This window comes from Giraffa tippelskirchi, chromosome 2 (genome assembly GCF_054371585.1).
Source record: "Giraffa tippelskirchi isolate mGirTip1 chromosome 2, T2T-mGirTip1v1.2.pri, whole genome shotgun sequence".
Taxonomy (NCBI): Eukaryota; Metazoa; Chordata; class Mammalia; order Artiodactyla; family Giraffidae; genus Giraffa; species Giraffa tippelskirchi.
The window spans coordinates 177781826-177799411 of record NC_137276.1 but is presented as its reverse complement, the minus strand read 5'-3'; the positions used below and the strand labels follow the sequence as shown (position 1 = coordinate 177799411).

General features: G+C 40.0%; 1 protein-coding gene across 2 annotated transcripts in view; it reads left to right on the top strand.

Annotated features, from left to right (window-relative positions):
* The first annotated feature begins 9326 nt into the window (after nucleotides 1-9326).
* Nucleotides 9327-17586, top strand: part of PHLDB2 (pleckstrin homology like domain family B member 2) — a 162098-nt gene continuing 153838 nt past the window's right edge. For both annotated transcript variants that reach the window (XM_081542523.1, XM_081542512.1), the window contains exon 1: nucleotides 9327-9454. The gene's annotated coding sequence lies outside the window, so the exon portion shown is untranslated. The remainder of the gene's footprint in view (nucleotides 9455-17586) is intronic.

Below are 17586 nucleotides of genomic sequence, written 5' to 3'. Positions count from 1 at the left end.
TGCCTATCGCGGCTCCGGACAAATGCACTGTGGCACAACTCAGTGCATAATGTCATGGCTGGCAAGCCCAAAGAGCCCAGTGGGATGTCATTGTCCCACTGCCAGGATTCCTCAAACAGGGTCTACACACAACAAACACAGAGATGGGAAACACATATTCGAGGAAGGGGTCTGTCTGGGCCACACTTGTGTGTGTTTTCCTGAGCATTTCTGGAACAAGACTGCCTCTCCATGACTGCTTTAGTCTGTTTCAGCTGCCATAACAAAATACCGTGGACCATGGTTCACACAACAGATACTTACTTCTCACAGTTCTGGGGGCAGGCACAGAGAGTTTCTGGTGAGAAACCCTTCCCGCCTTGCAGACAACTGCCCCCACTGAATGCTCAGGTTGTGGGGAGGGGGAAGCAAGGAAGAGGATCTCTCTTCTATCCTTGTTAGGGCCACTGATCTCTTAGGACTTAACCCATGTGACCTCATTTAATCCTCATTACCTATAAAACCCCCTCTCTCCTAATACAGTCATACTGAGGTTAAGACTTCAACATTATGTGTTCTGGGGGACACAATTCAGTCCATAGCATGACCCAGCAACCCATACAGAATATCCTCAAAAGCAGAAATCACTTTCACTCTTTAAAGTAACATTTTACAAATGCCTTATTTTTGACAACCAAATGCTTTGTCTAAAATAAATTTCACAAAGATATCTAGTACATAATAACTAGATAAGTGGAATAGACCCCACCTTATCTTAGGGGGTAGATTCCAAGACCCTAAGTGGATGCTTGAAACCATGGGTAGTGCTGAACCCTATAAATACTGTTTTTTTCTACACATGCTTACTTATGATAAAGTTTAATTTATACATTAGACACCATAAGAGATTAACAATAACCAATAATCAGTCAGTTCAGTTCAGTTGCTCAGTTGTGTCGGACTCTTTGCGACTCCATTGACTGCAGCACATCAGACTTTCCTGTCCATCACCAACTCCCAGAGCTTGCTCAGATTCATGTCCATAGAGTCGGTGATGCCATCCATCTCATTCTCTGTTGTCCCCTCTCCTCCTACCTTCAGTCTTGCCCAGCATCAGGGTCTTTTCCAATGAGTCGGCTCTTCACATCAGGTGGCCAAAGGATTGGACCTTCAGCTTCAGCATCAGTACTTCCAATGAATATTCAGGACTGACTTATTTTAGGATTGACTGGTTTGATCTCCCTTTAGTCCAAGGGACTCTCAAGAGTCTTCTCCAATATCACAGCTCAAAACCATCAATTCTTCAGCACTCAGCTTTCTTTATGGTCACTTAGGAAGGCTTTATTATCTCTTCTTGCTATTCTTTGGAACTCAGAATAGCAAAGATGGATATATCTTTTCTTTTCTCCTTTACCTTTCACTTCTCTTCTTTTCTCAGTTATTTGTAAGTCCTCCTCAGACAACCATTTGGCCTTTTTGCATTTCTTTTTCTTGGGGATAGTTTTGATCACAGCCTCCTGTACAATGTTACAAACCTCCATCCACAGTTTTTCAGGCACTATGTCTATCAGATCTAATCCCTTGAATCTATTTGTCACTTCCATTGTATAATCATAAGGAATTTGGTTTAGGTCACACATGAATGGTCTAGTGGTTTTCCCTACTTTCTTCCCTACTAAGTCTGAATTTTGCAATAAGGAGTTCATGATCTGAGCCACAGTCAGCTCCCAGTCTTTTTTTTGCTGACCATATAGAGCTTCTCCATCTTTGGCTGTAAAGAATATAATCAATCTGATTTCGGTATTGACCATCTGGTGATGTCCAAGTGTTGAGTTGTCTCTTGTGTTGTTGGAAAAGTGTTTGCTATGAATGGTGCGTTCTCTTAGCAAAACTCTTGTTAGCCTTTGCCCTGCTTCATTTTGTACTCCAAGGCCAAACTTGATACCTGTTACTCTAGGTATCTCTTGACTTCTTACTTTTGCATTCCAGTCCCCTATGATGAAAAGAACATCTTTTTTTGGTGTTAGTTCTAGAAGGTCTTCATAGAACCATTCGGCTTCTTTGGCATTAATTGTTGGGGCATAGACTCAGATTACTTTGATGCTGAATGTTTGCCTTGGAAATGGACAGAGATCATTCTGTCGTTTTTGAAATCGCACCCAAGTACTGCATTTCAGACTCTTGTTGACACTGAGGGCTACTCCATTTCTTCTAAGGGATTTCTTCTAAACTATCACAAAATATATTATAATAAATGTTATGTGAATGAGATCTCTCTCCATCAAAATGTCTTATTGTATACATTTGATGCCTTTTTTATCATAACTAAGCACTTATCACACACTCTGACTATAAATTTTACAGTTTGAGGTGTGATGACCCCAAAGTGACTGCAAAACTAGATTTCTTTTTCCTTCTTCACGATTTTGCAAATAGAGGATCCATTCTTACTATAGATCTTAGCAACCTCAATATGACTTTTTTCTTATTAAGTCAAAAACTTCTGCACTTTTCACTTGAAGAACTCTACAGCTTCTCTTTGGCATATTCAAATTGCTACATCACTGTGACTTTGAGCTGTGGGGCTATTAGTAAGTAAAATAAGGGTGACTTGAACACAAGCATTGCAGTACTGAGATAATCAGTCTGATAACAGAGTGGCAATGAGGTGACTACTAGGTGAGGTATACTGGACAAATGGATGATTCATGTTTCAGGCAGGACAGAGTGGGAAGGCGTGAGATTTTACCACAGTACTCAGAATGGCATGCAATTCACAACTTACGCATTGTTTACTTCTGGAATATCTGGTGACTGCAAGTAACTAAAACGGCAAGGAAAGGAAATCACAGAAAAAGTGGGACTACTGAAAATAAATAATGTACTGAGAGGTGAGGTTGGAAAATGTGATCAATCTGTGTAGGTGTGGACAGTCGTTCTGTGCCAAATCACTCTATGAGAAAACACATAGGAGATTTCTAGGAGATGTTATCCTGGGCAAATGGCTCAAGGGCACGTACCCTGAAACCCCCCAGGGGAAACTCCTTTGCTATCACACAGGAACATCTGTAAAAGCAGCTGTACCTCTGCGGTTACCATGCAACAGAGTGCAGCCAACATGAGCCTGACTGCGTGAAGAGACTTAGAGAGAGGACGCCTCATCCTGAGTCATCAGGGTATTTCACAGGAGGATTTAAGCAACTGGTCTAGCAAGTTAAAGCCTCTTGCAAGAATGTACACCCGTTAGCATCTTACTGATAAAATCAAAGTACCTGCAAAACTGGAAGCTTTGCAAACAGGATGTAATTTTTGCCATAGGAGAGTTCGAGTCTTTTCATCAGATCATTAAGCAAGTATCTTGGACTGGGATCAGGAGAACTCTGGTCTCATCCAAATTTTGCCACTATTTAGCCTTACTGGAGAAGTGGTCCAGTTTCCTTATTAGTAAATAAAGCAGCAGAGCAGACCAATGAGGCTTAAACTTTAATGTATGTAAGAATTAGCTAGATAGCTTATCTAAAGTGTAGGTTTTCTGACCTGCATCTCCCCACAAAAAATCTGATTCTGTTATTCTGTGGCAAGACCCAAGAATTTGCTTTATATTGTGGTAGTCTATTGATTGTGATACAGACGTCAAGATTCTTCCCTACACCTAGACACTTTGAGAAACACTGATGATTAAAATCCTCTGCCTTTCGGATCTCGTAAGGCTGTGTTTCTCAGGTTCAGACTAGCAAAGTTTGGTATTAGACTTATATTCCTAATTTATCTGCATCGGAATTATTAAAAACTAGCATCTGTTGCTCACTCTAAGCACATTGGACCACACTATTGTGATAAAGCCCAGGAGGAAGAGGAACTGATAATACTTAAGCAGTGTTCATTTTTGTAGCCTCCATCCTATGAAGATTGGTGATTTTCCACTTTCACTTTTATGTCCAAAATGATGTCCCAAGGCAAAAGACTTGAATATTCCTTTAGCACCCTCTGCTCTCTTCCTTTTCACACTGACACCTACCATGTCTCTGTGAGGTCTCAGAACCTGATTCTAGTCCTCAGATAAAAAACTAGAATCTCCCTGCTGTCTATTATGTCCAATTCCATTTCCAAGATCACTAATGTTTCAAGTAAAATATATATATATATTAAAAAAAAAAACAGTCTATCCTCTTCTAGGATGCTCTCAGTCATTTAGAAAATCATTTGTATGTCTAAGGCATCTTTCTGTAATCAGTATTTGTTTTCAGTTAATATGAATAGAACTTAAGATGGTTTTCTTGAAGGGAAAAATATTGCACATGGATTGTGTCTTTATGAAAAGATACAGTGAGCACAAAACTAGTATTTTGTACGAAATATATTTTGGAAAAAGAATGAGGAAGAAAAGCACAAACACGTGGTGTCTGAGTTGTCTAATGAAACAAAAATTCATTCAATTATCCAGTGGATGGACTAAGGAAATCATTTTTTTGCCATCCAAAATTTATGGATTATGGAGTTCTCAACTTTGGTAAGAATCAGTGAAGGAAGGACAGGGACTTCCTGGTGGTCCAGTGGTTAAGAATCTGAGCTTCCACTGTAGGGGGCATGGGTTCAATCCCTTGTCAGGGAACTAAGATCCCATTTGCTGCACAGCGTAACCAAAAGAAAAAGAAAAATGGAGGAAGGAATAAGAACCTCATTAGGGCATCCTCAGTTGGCCTCTTCCAATCTATGAACCCATCTCTAGGCTTAAAATAAGAGTTCACTTCCTATGAGTGAAAGTCCTAGGACGGTCACTTGCTGCCTGGTTTTACCCTCACTGTTCTAAGCAACTTCATGGAGACAGGTCCTTGAGGAAAGGATTCAGACTGGGGATCCATCAAATACCACTCACCTTTGATCTTCAGAGAGAAAGTTAATGAATACAGCTTAGAGTAGGACTAATTAATTTTTTATATTTTCTGTTAATTTTTGTGTTCCAAAAGCTTAGAGAGATTAGTGAAACAGAAACTAGTCGGGCAGTCTTCAGAGCCCCAATCCAGAAGTGGGGTTGTTGTTGTTCAGTCACTCAGTCGTGTCTGACTCTTTGCAATCCCATGGACTGCAGCATGCCAGGCTTCCTTGTCCATCACCAACTCCCAGAGCTTGCTCAAACTCATGTCCATTGAGTCAGTGATGCCACCCAACCATCTCATCCTCTGTCATCCCCTTCTCCTGCCTTCATTCTTTCCCAGCATCAGGGTCTTTTCCAATGAATCGGCTCTTCTCGTCAGGTGGCCAAAATATTGAAGCTTCAGATTCAGCATCTTCCAATGAATATTCAGTATTAATTTCCTTTAGGAATGACTAGTTTGATCTCCTTGCTGTCCAAGGGACTCTCAAGAGTCTTCTCCAACTCCACAGTTCAAAAGCATCAGTTCCTTGGTGCTCAGCCTTCTTTATGGTCCAACTCTCACATCCATACATGACTGCTGGAAAAACCATAGCTTTGACTAGACGGGGTTAAAGTGAGGTTAAATGGCCCTAAAATTCTGAGAAAGGCAGTACAAAGGCTGGCAGGAAGCTTCTGTAATAACCTTATCACACTGCCTTGTGATGCTTATTTACATAGCTATCACCCATTAGACTGGGAGCATCTCTACAGAAAAGACTAGTCTTCAAGGATCTAAACCTAGCAGAGTAATTTGCAGCAGATTTGAACTGAAGGACTCCTGGTGGGTGGAAACTTCCCCTTAAGTTTTTAAAATTTGTGCAAGACATTTTTGGTGTTTTGGCAACTCAGAAATTTTTGGAAAGGGGGAAGGGAAGTGGCATTTTCATCATGTTTGGGCTTCCTCTCCTCTTAGTCTTTGGTTAATCTCTAACAAATATAAAATAATTAATAAATGAGAGGGGAAAATTCATGGTTTAAGGCTCACCAGTCAGGCTTTATGTTTTTATGACATGCTTTTTTCTTCTACCAGAATGTAAATGTTTTGACTGAAAGTCCAAAACATCATGGTACACAAAATGGGAAATTACACAAAGATGTGGAAAGAACAGCTAAAGAAAAGGAAAGTTGAAGAGTGCCAGAAACTGCTAATAACTATTAACCTATTGGAAAAACTATAAAGCACATGTGAGTCCCCAGCTTGGTTTGGACTTTCTCTTCTTTGCCATTAGCTTTTACACTGAATAAAGAGGTAATGTATTCTGGAGCCTATAATTCATTATGTGAGTGTGATATTTAAGCCACTTAATTAGGGTGAATGTATTAATATAATTTATCATCCAATCTGCGACACTTTTCAAGATAAAAGGGAGCCCTAAACCAGGTCTGTCTCAGACGACCCAACACATATGTTTGCTCTACTCTCCATCCACTTAAAGACTTTCTTTTTATTCTGTGTATTTTGCTCAAAATGTTCCATATTTTGCTCTAAGGGAGATCTTAATTGGGCTCCCACTTTATGCCAGCCTGAAGTGAGCAGAAGTCTGCTTCAAACACATCATGTCATTCACAGCCCAGCTGTGAGGACATGGCCCAGACCAGTGTTTCCTGAAAGGTAGAATACACAACCGAGTGAGAACCTGATTTGGGGTCACAAAGAACAAAGGACACTGCACAGAATAACATCACAGCAAGGAGGAAGTTAGATTTAGGTGCTAAATTGTTTTTATCATCTTTCTAACAGTTATTAGTATTTCATCACATAACATAACAGACTCTAGCTCACAGTTTTCAAATGTAGCTTAAATTAAATGTCACTTTGTTTTCATCATATTCGTTTTTAGGTTATTTCTTGCAAGAAAAATTTATTTCTAAATTTTTCACTTATCATGATGCTTGTTGCTGTTTTAGTCAGTAAGTCATGTCCGACTCTTTGGCAACCCCATGGACTGTAGCCTGCCAGGCTCCTCTGTCCATGAGATTTCCCGGGCAAGAATACTAGAGTGAGTTGCCATTTCCTTCTCCAGAGGATCATCCCAACCCAGGGATCGAACCCACGTCTCCTGTATTGGCAGGCAGATGCTTTACCACTAAGCCACTTGGCAAGCTTTAATAATGCTCTTTTCTTTAAAAATGAATTTAAGTGTAACAAAGAAGAAATTAAATAATATAATAGGTGATATGTCAATATGAATAAAAAAATCTTTTTAAACAGTAAGACAGAACCACTAGCCAAAAAGATCAAAGAACTAGAAGTTCTGACTGAACAAACACAGGTTCATCCTGATGCAAGGAGTCATAGGAAGTAAAGATGATACAAAGACTTTCCATGGATTTAGGTCCTTCCCTAAAAGCCAAAAACATGAATTAGGAAGAAACAGTCTCATAATCCTACATGAAAAGGGAAAAACTTGAGAATTTTCTAGGGTAAGGAAGCCCATCTGAACACAACAGGATAAGGCGGCCAGATGAAAACTCAGCCAGGGACAGGTAAAGGTTGAAAACCAAGGGTTACCAACGCCCTTGGCTTAGCGATATATGGCTGAAAGAGGGAAAGAAAAGAATATAAACAGCAGAAATATTCTAAAATCTGTGGTCAGAAATAAACATGACAGAAGAAGATGGCTAAGATATGACAATGGATGGCTCAAGAAATGCAATCTGTCACAGTGTATCTGCTACAAAATCCATTCATCAAGGATGACTGGGACAAATGGGATGAAAACCTTACCACCTACCTTTCCGCTCACGTGTTCTCTTCCCAACTCATAGCTCAAAATCACCTAGTATTTTATACCTACTCTTATCTTAGAGAAAGATTAATATGTATACCAAAGCTTCCTATGGAATCTTTCAACATAAAATTGATGGGAGACGTATGAGCTTGAAATGGATTTGGAGAACTTGTTTGCATATTGATGGTGATTGAAATCATGACAGTTGGTAAAATTGCACTCTATGCATCCCTCACAGACATCTTTCATAGCTCCCATAATGCCATTGTTATTACTTATTTAATATTTCTCATTAGACTGCAAACTCTCTAAAGGCAGGAATGAGGTTCACAGTGATATCCTCACCATCTGACCTAGTCTGGTGCTAACCAGCAGCCAATCAGTGAATGGATAAGTGAAAGAGTGAATGACATGCAGGACGTTGTTGTAATTCATGAACATTCACCTAAGAAGCCCAGGGACCTGGCCTTCCTGGGCAAGTCACCAGGAGAGGCAAGAACCAGTGAGAAGAGGGAAAATATCAAACCAGCTGTGGCCCAGACCAGGAGAATAACATAATGGAAATGAGCCCCATAGAGAGCATAAGGGAGAAGGAGGTGAAGTTTATCTATCCAAAGGGGCCCTCACATGGGTTGGGCTTGGTCATCACTGGCATAGGAAGTGGGTGAGGCTGGTCTAAAGTTGACAACACCATTGCTAAGCAGGACATTACAGCACTCAAATGCCTTATTGTATTTATAAGAATGATCTCAACAACAAGCGTGCTTTTTTTTTTCAATCTCCTCTTGTTTGAATGAACTTCTTCTCCATGGTGGGAATTACTGAGCCACATCCCCTTGGTTTGAAAGGGGTGACTCATCTAACTGAGATGAGAAGCCAAGCTAAGTCTGCTTTCACCTGCCCAATTATGCTGCTTGTACTCAAGATGGAGCTAATTATTCAAACAGCTACCTAAATCCAAATTAATCACTAGGAAAGCATTTTCTAAGATAATCATGAAGAGAGGCAGTTTTACAATTTTGGAAAAGTTATTTATCACTCATAATCTCAGGTTCTTTATCCCTGACTCTGGAATTGCAGCACTTACCTTTGGGCTGATAGTAGGCTCCAATAGATAAAGCACCAAGCACAAAGGTTGTATTATTTGTAAGTCTACACTAAAGTTGAAGGAAATACAAAAACTTCAGGATAATGTGATAGCCCTCTCACTAAACACTGACTCTTCTCTTCCAAATATTAACCTAAACCATGTTTATCTTCGGATCTCTGTAGAATATAACCTATTTCTTTATCCTGAGCATTTTTTAGTTCAAGGAGGCTTACAGAATGGTGTACAATGGCACCTGGATACCTTGAGTCCCTTAAGACACTTCTCTTTACTCTGATTTCTTCTGACAGTAGTAAAAGATTTTGAAGCTCACTTAAAAGGCAAGACCATATTTGTCCTGAATTCCACCTCTCAAATCCTCTTTCTATCTTCCCCTGAGGCATCACTTTGACCTATACTCAGAGCACCAGTTCCCTCCCTTCCATCTGACTCCCTTCTGCTACTAACTCCCAATCAGAACATACTTCTCCCTTCTCCTGGGTTTTTCAGGGTATCATTCTTCTACATCCTCTTACATCACAATCACCAGATGCCTCACTCTAGATCTTCCAAATTGGAGTCTGTAGGAGCGACATTGCAGCTCCTTAGATGACACTGAGGCATGTAAAGCTTGAGATTCTGGCCTTAAACCTGGGGCACCATTTATGTGGACAGAGAAAAGTGCCTGGGGCTCTTAGAGCAGGACTCTGCTTTCAACCAATTTTAAAGCCACATTACAGTGTATGTACTTCTTTTCCCATTACATGAAAAGTTCCCTAATTGGATCAACTTTAAACTTGCTATGCATTTTGAAAAATCTCATGCAGAAATTGATACCTAACCAAGGGTAACCAAAGTAACTGAGGATGAGTTTATAGCTTAAGTAACAAATACTTCAAGTTAATAGGTAACAGGCTCACATCTATGATTCCCAAAAGGTAAGGCACTTGCTGGTTACAGTAGGAGAGAGGATTTTATTTTACTTTCTATATTTATTTATTTATTTGGCTGCACTGGGTCTTAGTTGCGGCACGTGGGATTTTTGATCTTCATTGCAGGATGCAAACACTTAGTGGCAACATGTGTGATCTAGTTCCTTGACCAAGGATGGAACCCAGGTCCCCTGTATTGGGAGGGCAGAGTCTTAGCCACTGGACCACCAGGGATGTCTTGGAGAGAGTATTTTAAATGGCACATTCATATGGCATGAAACAACAATTGGTCACAAAGTGAGATTCTTTTCAGTTGTCTTTCAAGCTTTCTGATTACATCAAAGAATAAGTCTCAGAATGGTGCTAGATGTCTTCTAGAACTAGAACTTCCCAATCTGTTTTCTTTTTTTTTTTAAATAAAAAGAGTGTAGGTTTCAGGCTACAACTTTCTCAAGCAACAATATTTAACTAGAATGGAATGAGTTTCATGACTTTCTGTCATGAAAATTTCTGTGTATTTATCTTTATTGTTTCCTTTGATTTGTTTTACACACTGGTATAAAATTTCCTTTTATTAATTTATGTATTAACCAATAGACAGATTTAAAGAAAAATAATAGTTTAGGTTGTTGAGTTGGTGATGGACAGGGAAGCCTGGTATGCTTCTGTCTGTGGGGTCACAAAGAGTTGGACACGACTGAGTGACTGAACTCAACTGAATAGTTTTGGTAATGTGTGACTGGCAAAAATAATGAAGGGTGCCAATGAATGACTAAACTTTAGAAAAACTGTCTAGAATCTAGTAGATAAAGAACCATGAGCAGGTTAGAACAATCTTGAGTAAAATTAGAAAACAGATTTTTTGTTTTATGTGATTTTATGCAAAAGAACAGCAATTCCTTTAGCATTTCTTAGACACAAGATGTGAATGAGGTTCCATATCAGCTCTCTTATAGGTATAAAGGAAGGGAAAAAAAACCTCTTCCTTTTTCTATAGACCATATGTAAAAAGGCAAAACCAGGAGTCTTTTCTTGATTAAGGGCATGGGCTGTTTTTACTGCTGATTAGTTTGAGACAATTACATATATATAATACATACACACATATATATTTAAATATATACATATATTTGTAAACTAAGCACAGTGCACAACACATTGAAAGTCCTTAAAATGAACATGTATTCTATTGTTATTTAGAATTAGCATACCTGCTGCTGTTTATCATTTTTTAGTGCTAAAAGTGAATCATTGGAATGATCACTTCCTCAGGATGTTTAAACCCCTTACAACTTCCACTTTTAATTCCTTACACTTCAAATTAGGCTAAAGAACAATTTGGATCTCTTGACCAAAATTCTTTTCCCATATTTTCTAACATTTACATTGTATCTTTCCAAAATCTTACCTCATACCCAATTATGTTTAGGACCATGGTTCCCCTGGTAGAGGGAGCCCAGCATTGAGAATAGGCTCAGAACATCTGGACTGCTGGGGACCCTGGCTTCTCAAATTTTATAGGCACATTAATAATAACACTGCTCAGCTGACTGAATTATAAGAATTGATTCTGAATGAGTAGAAAGATAGTGAATTTTGTCCACTTTATTACGAATGAGAAGATAGACTGGTAGATTATTTAAATCAGTAATTAGAAGTTAGCAATTAGTCAATCCTAAAGGAAATCAGTCCTGAATATTCATTGGAAGGACTGATGCTGAAGCTGAAACTCCAATACTTTGGCTACTTGATGTGAAGAACTGACTCACTGGAAAAGACCCTGATGCTGGGAAAGATTGAAGGCAGGAGGAGAAGGGGACAACAGAAGATGAGGTGGTTGGATGGCATCACTGACTCAATGGACATGAGTTTGAGCAAGCTACAGGATTTGGTGATGGACAGGGAAACCTGGCGTGCTGCAGTCCATAGGGTTGCAAAGAGTCAGACACGACTGAGAGACAGAATTGAACTGAATTAGAAGACAAACTTGGAGAAGGCAATGGCACCCCACTCCAGTACTCTTGCCTGGAAAATCCCATGGACGGAGGAGCCTGGTAGGCTACAGTCCATGGGGTCGCTAAGAGTCGGACACAACTGAGCGACTTCACTTTCACTTTTCCCGTTCATGCACTGGAGAAGGAAATGGCAACCCACTCCAGTATTCTTACCTGGAGAATCCCAGGGATGGCGGAGCCTGGTGGGCTGCCGTCTATGGGGTCGCACAGGGTCGGACACGACTGAAGCGACTTAGCAGCAGCAGCAGAAGACAAACTAGATTGTATAGACCATTAGGCCTTTATTTCTCCTCTAATGAGCTATGGTGCCTTATTTTTATTTGGTGATGTTTTACTCATTTTATACAGTGATGCTCAATTCTGAGATTGAGCTCTTGTGTGAAAGCCTTGAATAGAACGTTGTGATTCCTGTTGGTATACTGACTAATAGAAATGGGCTTTGAAAAGCCAGTCTTGCTTGAAAAAATCAACTGTGGGTATGTTTGTGCTCCTCTTCAGTAAAGTATCAGAGAAAAATATAGTGGCCTTACAGATGGAGATATGGCAGCCCTTTTTGAGACCAGGAAAGTGAGACCCTCTTGGAGGCTATACATTAAATAAAAGATATAACCTACTTTCCATACTCAATACAAATACATCACAATATATGTTTACACTGTTTTCTCTTATTTTGCCCTCTCCTCCAACATGAGCTGTTAGTACTGTCCATTTTCTCCCATTTGCATCAATTCCCAAGTCTCCTACTTAATTCTGTTATCCAAGAACTCTAGGGGTTGGCTTTATCCCAAGTAGATTCTACTCTCTGAGAGTCTAACTGCACCACTTCAGCCAGGTTTTTTTCAATATCACACACTTTCACTGTTGAAGATGGGTCCTACAAAGTCTAACATTTCTTTGTAGCAAGGCCATTGCTAGATGAAGCTTTGCTAGTGCTACAGTGGTACCCAACAGTAAGGCTCCAAAGTTGCAGCTCTCCTGTCATATTCCACAAGGCTGACATCAGTCCAGTCTGGCTGAATTCTGAGGAAATTCTGGCATAAGTGACATGCTGTGCCACAATCCTTCCTACATCTTGAACTATGGTCACTAGGCTAGATGCTTTCTTTCCTCAAAGTTAGTTTTATTTTATAGAGCTTATTGCTTTTCGCTTCCAACATTCCTTCCAATGTTCATGTCCATCCCAGTTCACAATAAAAGGTCTTCTTAATTTCTAGGACGTAGACTTTCAACTAATTCTTCTGCAAGAGAATCTATAAAAAACCAAGTTTGATAACCCATCTGAATTCAAGGCCACTTAATCTTCTTCATGTATGATTATCTGAAGTGAAGTCGTATCTGTGTCTTTAAGGTAGAGCATAGCCAGAGATGTTCCACTACAATGACTGCTTCATTTCAAATTCTAGTTTGTTTATTCTTTTTTGTAGAATTTATATAGTAGGGAATCTTGAGAAGCTGCCTAAAATGCCCCAAAAGCCAAAGTGAGTGTCCTAGAAATATAATTAGTACATTCTTTATGGATATACTACACTTCCTTTCAGGAAACAAACCCACTATTTTCTAAACTGTTATGCTTTTTATCCTTTAAAAGATACCCCACTATCATGTCATAGCTCATTCTGATTTTCTTTTATCTGTGTACCCCAAAGATAAACAAACCTCAATGAGTCTATAAATTTAATTCTCCAGATGCATCCATATTTCTCAAATGAATTATTGAGCTGGAAACCAAGCAAGATCAGTGAGGTTCATACCTCATTAAGCAACCACATCTGTCATGGTGCGAAATGTGTTTCAGTCCTTAGTGGTTTTGAAGCTTTCCAGAAGAGCAGTGTCCAAGTAGAAGGTCTAACCAAAGGAAACTTGGACTAAGGTCAAATCATCCTTACCCTAATGGCTTGAGTTTGTTCCTCTTTGTTTTTCTTTAGCTCTCTAGAGTCTGACCATAGTCTCTGCCTCTAACAATTACTTGTAGAATCAGAGTTGACAGGGGACTGAGTAATCAATTAATCTAAACCTTTGTTTGAGTCACAAATTCTTTTACTGTTTTAATAACTGACACAGATGGCCAAGAATACAAATAAATACCCTATGTCTAAATATTTAAAACTTAAAGACAAAGCTAAAAATGGTTAAGAACAAATTCCAGAGTCAGGTAAGATTCTGTCTTCAGATCTTAGCAGGCAAAATGTGATAGTTCAGAGTACAATTCTGGAACCAGAGTTAGTTCCAAGACAGTCTCTGGGTTCTCCTTCCCTAGAGAGTTCAAGGAATGTCTGCTTTGGGGTCTTACATGGGTCCTATTTAGGATTTCCCAATGATTCATGAACTCTTTATTGCCAAACTCAGACTTAAATTGAAGAAAGTGGGGCAAACCACTAGATCATTCATGTGTGACCTAAATCAAATCCCTTATGATTATACAGTGGAAGTGAGAAATAGATTTAAAGGACTAGATCTGATAGACAGAGTGCCTGATGAATTATGGACAGAAGTTCATGATTGTACAGGAGACAGGGATCAAGACTATCCTCAAGAAAAGGAAATGCAAAAAAGCAAAATGGCTGTCTGAGGAGGGCTTACAAACACCTGTGAAAAGAAGAGAGGCCAAAAGCAAAGGAGAAAAGGAAAGATATACCTATTTGAATGCAGAGTTCCAAAGAATAGCAGGGAGAGATAAGAAAGCCTTCCTCAATGATCAGTGCAAAGAAATAGAGGAAAATAATAGAATGGGAAAGACTAGAGATCTCTTCAAGAAAAATAGAGATAGCAAGGGAACAGTCACGCAAAGATGGACTCAATAAAGGACAGAAATGGTATGGACCTAACAGAAGCAGAAGATATTAAGAAGAGGTGGCAAGAATACTGTACAGAAAAAAGATCTTCATGATCCAGATAACCACGAAGGTGTGATCACTCACCTAGAGCCAGACATCCTGGAATGTGAAGTCAAGTGGGTCTTAGGAAGCATCACTACGAACAAAGCTAGTGGAGGTGATGGAATTCCAGTTGAGCTATTTCAAATCCTCAAAGATGATGCTGTGAAAGTGCTGCACTCAATATGCCAGCAAATTTGGAAAATGCAGTGGCCACAGGATTGGAAAAGGTCAATTTTCATTCCAATCCCAAAGAAAGGCAATGCCAAACTACCACACAACTGCACTCATCTCACATGCTAGCAAAGTAATGCTCAAAATTCTCCAAGACAGGCTTCAGCAATACGTGAACTGTGAACTTCTAGATGTTCAAGCTGGTTTTAGAAAAGGCAGAGGAACCAGAGATCAAATTGCCAACATCTGCTGGATCATCAAAAAAGCAAGAGAGTTCCAGAAAAACATCTATTTCTGCTTTATTGACTATGCCAAAGCCTTTGACTGTGTGAATCACAATAAACTGGAAAATTCTGAAAGAAATGGGAATACCAGACCACCTGACCTGCCTCTTGAGAAATCTGTATGCAGGTCAGGAAGCAACAGTTAGAACTGGACATGGAACAACAGACTGGTTCCAAATAGGGAAAGGAGTACGTCAAGGCTGTATATTGTCACCCTGCTTATTTAACTTATATGCAGAGTACATCATGAGAAATGCTGGGCTGGATGAAGCACAAGCTGGAATCAAGATTGCCAGGAGAAATATCAATAACCTCAGATATGCAGATGACACCACCCTTATGGCAAAAAGTGAAGAAGAACTGAAGAGCCTCTTGATGAAAGTGAAAGAGGAGAGTGAAAAAGTTGGCTTAAAGCTCAACATTCAGAAAACTAAGATCATGGCATCCAGTTCCATCACTTCATGGCAAATAGATGGGGAAACAACGGAAACAGTGGCTGACTTTATTTTTTGGGCTCCAGAATCACAGCAGATGGTGACTGCAGCCATGAAATAAAAAGATGCTTACTCCTTGAAAGGAAAGCTATGACCAACCTAGATGGCATATTAAAAAGCAGAGACATTACTTTGCCAACAAAGGTCCATCTAGGCAAGGCTGTGGTTTTACCAGTAGTCATGTATGTATGTGAAAGTTGGATTGTGAAGAAAGCTGAGCACCGCAGAATTGCTGCTTTTGAACTGTGGTGTTGGAGAAGACTCTTGAGAGTCCCTTGGACTGCAAGGAGATCCAACCAGTCCATCCTAAAGGAGATCAGTCCTGGGTGTTAATTGGAAGGACTGATGTTGAAGCTGAAACTCCAATCCTTTGGCCACCTGATGCAAAGAGCTGAGTTATTTGAAAAGACCCTGATACTGGGAAAGACTGAGGGCAGGAGGAGAAGGGGATGACAGAGGATGAGATGGTTGGATGGCATCACCGACTCAATGGACATGAGTTTGGGTAAACTCCAGGAGTTGGTGATCAACAGGGAGGCCTGGCATGCTACAGTCCATGGGGTCACAAAGAGTTGAAAACGACTCAGCAACTGAAGTGAACTGAACTGAATGATTCTAAGCTTTTCGCGGAACTCTAAGCTGCATCAGGTCTGTCTTCAGGAACTCTCCTAAGATAGGAACCAGAGAAACATATGTCCTACCACCTTGGTGAATTTCACATGCCTTTTCTTGTATAGGCCAGATTCAGCACTTCTAAGACCAACACTGGGCCAAGGAACCTGAGAAATGGACTCTTCTAAGCTTTCAAAGGGAGATGTGTAAAGACTCTGTATTAGAATTCTCCAGAGAAATAGAACATTTGGATATATATATATATATATATATACACATACATATATATGTATATATGTATATATATATATATATATATACACACGCACACACACACACATACATGGTGGAGAAGGCAATGACAACCCACTCCAGTACTCTTGCCTGGAAAGTCCCACCGTGGACGGAGGAGCCTGGTAGGCTACAGTCCATGGAGTCGCTAAGAGTCGAATATGACTGAGCGACTTCACTTTCACACATTGGAGAAGGACATGGCAACCCACTCCAGTGTTCTTGCCTGGAGAATCCCAGGGACGGGGGAGCCTTGTGGGTTGCTGTCTATGGGGTCGCACAGAGTCAGATACGACTGAGGCGACTTAGCAGCATCAGCAGCAGCATATATACATGGGCCACAACCCTGACCCTGTTTTGCCTCCCAGAACAACAGTTTGGGGCTCCCACACTGTTGTGTTGGGAGCACCCACCACAGAGCTCACTCAAGATACATGCACTGTAAAGAGTCCTAGAACAAAAGATGTTGCAGGTTCAGGGAGGGGGGCCCGTGGACAGGAGGTGGAATTGAGTACCAGTGTGACTGATGGCTATATGGCCAGCCAGCTGGGCAAAGTACCTTGAAGGAATAATCACTGGCTTCAATGACTTCAACTCATGGCTGGCTGGTGGGTCCTTGAGGAGGGATTTGGCATAAATACATATGATCTATTTTATCATAAAGTAATAAATATATGATTTATGTTAAGGAATTGGCTCATGAGATTGTAGAGACCAGAAAATTCAAAATCTGCAGGGTAAGCATGCAGGCTGGAGACCCAGGGAATAATTGATGTTACTCCTCAAGTCCAAAGGCAGTCTGCTGGCAGAAATCCTGCTTCTTCGGGGTAAGTCTGTCTTTTTTTTTTCTTAAGGCTTCCAATTGATTTTTAGATGAGGCCCACTGACGCTATGGAGGGTAAACTGCTTTATTCAAAATCTACTCATTTAAATGTTAATCTCTTTCCAAAAAACATCTTCACATTAGCACCCATACTAGTATTAAACAAATATCTGGATATTGTGGCCTAGCCAAGTTGACACAAAATAAGTTGTATTTGAACATATTCATCTTACTTCTTTATCTAAGAAAATATCAGTAACTTAATGGAGGTCCAGGAGGCTGCCTAATGGTCAAAACCTCTAGGTTTTATTTCCATCCTATTGCTGGCAGGCAAAAATGTCAGTACTGAAAAGATGTATAACTTCCACGGGCTGA